The sequence below is a fragment of the Arachis ipaensis genome, chromosome B5 (genome assembly GCF_059453495.1).
Source record: "Arachis ipaensis isolate K30076 ecotype BB chromosome B5, ASM5945349v1, whole genome shotgun sequence".
Lineage (NCBI taxonomy): Eukaryota > Viridiplantae > Streptophyta > Magnoliopsida > Fabales > Fabaceae > Arachis > Arachis ipaensis.
Genome location: NC_142440.1, coordinates 53,104,125 through 53,109,196, shown reverse-complemented (window position 1 = coordinate 53,109,196; position 5,072 = coordinate 53,104,125). Strand labels below are relative to the sequence as shown.

Genomic DNA, 5,072 nt, shown 5'->3' with positions numbered 1-5,072 from the left:
TCCATCATTTGCTTCTCCCACTCCCCTTGTTGATTCGTCCATCTAGAAAATGATTCTTCTTGGCGGTTCATCATTTGTAGCTGGAGCTCCTTCTGTGCCTCTTGATTTTCCTAATATTGCCTAGATAAGCCATCAATGGCTTTTTGTAATTGGTGCATGTTCAAGGTGGCTGGGGCTTGCTCTTCTAGGTCTTGTCCTTCTACTACTTGATGGGCTGGCCTATTTCTTGGCTTCCGTTGAGGTAGGGGGGATGCAACAGCATTCATCCTTCGGACTGTAATGGGAATGCCCTCTTTGATCCACTCGGGGTCTTCATCTTCAAACACCACCCAAGCCTTGTCATAGAGTCGGAAAATAGTGCTGGGGTAGCGTAACTTTCCTCTAGAATCGCTATTTTCGGCCCTCTTCCTAATGCCGTGGGCTATGAGTTCATGAACCTTGATCTCTCCTCCTTTGAGTATACAGTGTACCATTGTGGCTCTTTTGAGATTCACCTCTGAGTTGTTCCTTGTAGGGAGGATGGATCTCCTTATAATTTTGAACCACCCCTTTGCTTCAGGAGTGAGGTCCCCTCTCTTAATGAACTTGGGTTTCCTTTCGGAATCTCGCACCCAGTCAGCACCTGGTACACATATATCTCGCACAATCTGGTCATAATTTGGGCTGTTATCAATTCTTGAATGATAGCTCTCTTCCTCAAATGGTATAGACCGCAACTTTAATGCTCTCATCACACTCATGGGACTAAAATCCACGGTTTTTACTCTTACAAAACTTGTATAAGACTCATCTGCCTTATCATATCGAACAGCATTTGCATAAAATTCTCTTACAAGATTTGCATTTACCCTAGTGACCGGATCAGTGAGGAGCTCCCATCTTCTCTTTTCCACCTTCTTTGTGATTTTGGGACACTCAATTTTTCTGACTTGAAAGCCCAGCTCATAGACAATCTCCTTATCAACCATCCATCCGTACTGTAATGTATGATAAAAAGTTCTGAACTTCTTTTCATCAAAAGGGCGTTGCTCCATAGGCTCCTTTCCCCTTCTTCTTTTAGAGCTTGATGATGCCATGAGAGACTTTTAAAAAGAAAGGGTGTGGAGAATGGGCTTCGGTTGATTAGGATTTGGTGCAATGAAGGGAGTTGGTGAGAGTGTTTTTAATGGGGTAAGAAGTGCTTGGTTCCGAAAAGGGAGAGGTGTGAAGAGTGGGAGTGGAATGTGAAGGTGGGGTACGGAATACGGATTACTTATATAGAAAGGTGGTGAGTGAATGGAAGGTGTGGATTGATGGAGTTGTTGTGTGACGGACGGATGGGGTTTATCATGGGAAGAGGACAAGGATCATCAACTTTATGAAGGGAATTGGTTCGGTCTCCAAGAGTATCCTTCTTCCAATGTTGCATGGCCACATTTTCCAATGTATTCCCCTTGAGGACAAGTGTGTACTCCCCCTTCATGAAGTGGCTGAAACTTCTCCTTTCAATTGTCCACTCAATCCACTTCAATACCCCTTTCTTTTCTCCTACAAAATAAAAGAATTGTGATTAAAAAAATTATGTGTGGAAAGTGGCGGCAAAATTAAAAGAATAACTACTTTTTAAAGTTTTTGTTTTAACTAACTAAGTGCTATTCATTAGAGCAAACCAACTAACTAACTCAACATCCATGTGTGCAACAATGGCAATACCAAACTTAGTTTGGTGCCGTGTGGTGTAAAAGATTTGTTCAAGGCCCCCAAGAGTGACATGATATGGGTTACATTGATGTTCTCTTAGTGTGCCTTGAACACCAAACTTGTTCTTCACTATATGTTGCACACAAGGATTCATTCAAGTCCATGTCAAGTTGATTTGAAATCCCTGAACCTTGCATTATTAACTACTTTTAAAAGCATGTAAAACATGGATTGCCTCCCATGAAGCGCTTCTTTAGCGTCACTAGCTTGACGTTTTGCCTTTGTCATGGTGGTTGGTAATGCTTCAGATCTTCCCCTCTTGCAGTACACCTATATCCATTGGCTTCATCAAGGATCTCCACATGTTCTAAGGAAAGAACTCTGTTGATGGTGAAGACCTTAGGTAACTGAGATGGGATAGTGGGGAGATGAGGTGGAATATCTGGGAAGTAAGCTGAGATCACTTTATCCTCTGGAGAGAAGTCCTCTATAGGGATCTTCTTGTTCCTCCACCTCCTTGGTGCCTTCTTCTTTGTCCCTTTTGATGTTGCCTTGCTCTTTGTGACCTCCTCTTCTAAGGGAATTTTGTTGCTGGTCTCATATGACTCTGGTAGTTTAGGTTCCTCCTTATTTTCCCTGAGCTGTGACAGCTGCTGATGGCCTTGTTCTTCAACCAATTGGTTTCCCAGAGGTGTTGGTTGTGCTTCAGTGCTTGCCTCCCCCCTCAGTATCTCATTATGATCTGTTTCTTGTGAGAGTTTGAAGACATTGAAGCTGAGTTGTTCATCATGGATCCTCAAAATTAGCTCCCCTCGCTCCACATCTATGAGTGATCTAGCTGTAGCTAAGAAAGGTTTTCCCAATATGATTGGGTGAGTGTGACTTTCTTCCATGTCCAAGATGACAAAGTCTGTGGGAAGGAAGTATTTTCCCACCTTTACCAGCACATTTTCAACCACTCCTACTGCTTGTTTTTGAGTTTTGTCAGCCAGCCTGATAACTACATCTGTGGGTATTATCTCATTGATCTGCAGCCTTTTCATAAAGGATAAAGGCATTAAGTTGATGCTTGCTCCCAAATCGCAGAGTGATTTATCAAACATTGTTTCTCCTATGATACAGGGGATGTGAAAACTCCCTGGGTCCTTCCTTTTTATAGGCAACTCTGGTTGAATGAGAGCACTGCACTCCTTATTCATCACTATTGTTTGTCCTCCCTTGAGTGAGCTTTTCCTTGTCAGCAGCTCCTTCATATACTTAATGTATGATGGCATTTGTTAGAGAGCCTTGATGAATGGTATGTTTACATGGAGGGATGCAAACAGATCAAGAAACCTTGAGTATATTCTCTTCTCTATAGCACCATTGAGTAATTGGGGAAACGGTGCATAGAGTTTCAGTAGCTCCTTCTGTGTCAGCTCTTTTTGTGAAATTTTGGGTTCTTGGTGATCTTTTTCCTATTTCTCTGCTGATGTCTCTCCAAGTTGTTCCAATGGCTTGTTTTGCTTTTCCTCAGTCTTCTTATTACTTATAGTAACCATCTTGCAATCTTTCCATCTGACTTTCTTTGCTTCACCTCTCGAATTTTTCTCTGTGTCACTTGGGAAGCTATTAGTAGGTTTGGGAATCTTTTTCAGATAAGTATCCCACTTGAAATTCCAGCCTATTTGGGAATCTTTTCAGATAAGTATCCCACTTGAAATTCCAGCCTCTTGATGGTGTCCCCCTGGTTCTTGATACTAGCTCGCACCTCCTCTTTGAATACCTTATTATCTTGAATCTCTTTGCATATGCCTTCAAGCAGAGTCTCAATTTTGGATAGTCTTTCTTCAGATGATGGTGAGTTGAGAGTGGATGGTTGAGTTGGGTCATTTTGGTTTTGGTATGGATGTGGAGAGGTATTGTTAGGGTGGTGCTGATATGATCTCTGTGTGGAATGTTGGTGAGCTGCATGGTTGTTGGGGTTGTGACGTCTCTGATCTTGGCTTTGATCTTGTTGATTTCCCCATCCAAAGTTTGGGTGATTCCTCCAACCAGGGTTGTACGTTTTGGAGTAAGGATCATGGGTCTGCCTGGGAGAGTTTCCAAAGTAGTTGGCTTGTTCTTGCTCTCTTTCTGCCTCTGCATTCACTCCTTCTTGGGTTGCCGATGAGGTGGTGATTGCTGCCACTTGGTTCCTCTCCATCTTCTTGGTGAGGTCAGCCAGCTGCTTGGTAATAAGCTTGTTTTGGGCCAGCAGTGCATCCACATTGTTTAGTTCCATCACTCCTCTAGTGTTGCCTCTTTCAGAAGCATAGAAATAGTCATTCTCTGCTACAGTTTCAATGACATCTATGGCCTCCTCAATGGTCTTCCTCTTGTTCAGAGATCCCCCAGATGAATGGTCTACTGCCTTCTTTGATTCATAAGAAAGGCCTTCATAGAAAATGTGTAGCTGTACCCATTCATTGAACATATCTGGTGGGCACCTTCTTGTCAGGTCCTTGAACCTCTCCCATGCTTCGTATAGAGTCTGACCATCTTGCTGTCTGAATGTTTCTACCTCATCTCTCAACCTGTTAATTCGTTGAGGAGGATAAAATCTTGCCAGGAATTTGTTCACCACATCTTCCCAGGTTGCTAAACTCTCCTTTAGGAAGGACTCTAGCCATTTGGATGCCTTGTTCTTGAGTGAGAAGGGAAACAGAAGTAGTCTATAGGTGTCAGGATGAACACCATTGGACTTCACAGTATCGCATATCCTCAGGAAGGTGGTTAGATGTTGATTGGGGTCTTCTTGGACGCCTCCTCTGAATGAACAGTTGTTCTGAACAAGGGTGATGAGCTGTGGCTTTAGTTCAAAGTTGTTGGCATGTATGGTTGGCCTTTGGATGCTACTCCCACAGTTTTCTGGGTTTGGGTTGATGTAAGAGCCTAGAACTCTTCTCTCTTGCCCAGCATGATTTGCTAGACCTTCTCTGCCATGGTTGTGAGCCTCTTCTTCATGATGGTTCTCCATGTTTTCATCCATGTCTGGTTCAAAGTACTCCTCCTCTTCCTCAGCACCAACTACTCTCTTTCCTCTTGCTTCCCTCCTTAATCTAAGGAAAGTCCACTCAGGTTCAGAATCAAAGAAAGTTCAATCCCCGCTTCTTCTCCCTATCATACAACCAACAAGGCACAAGGAAGGAAATAGATGCCGAAAGTACTCTTGTTAAAATTGCTGTTAGTGTGAGTGATGCAATATATCAAACAGTTAGCGGGTTAGTGAATTGAATGGTAAATAACTAAGAAAAAGGAGTAGGGGGGAAGGGAGGAAAATAACTAAAACTGAAAGTAATTAACTCAAACAGAAATTTAAATCAAACAGAAGAAAAATGCTTAATCTAGTTATCCTCCAATTTAGTCATTGT

The 5,072-nt window shown here is 42.6% G+C and overlaps 1 non-coding gene across 1 annotated transcript; it reads left to right on the top strand.

Annotated features, from left to right (window-relative positions):
- Nucleotides 1-4,130: 4,130 nt before the first annotated feature.
- LOC148564198 (small nucleolar RNA R71) lies at nucleotides 4,131-4,237 on the top strand. Its single transcript, XR_015885055.1, has one exon. It is a non-coding gene; the product is annotated as a small nucleolar RNA R71 (small nucleolar RNA).
- Nucleotides 4,238-5,072: the final 835 nt, after the last annotated feature.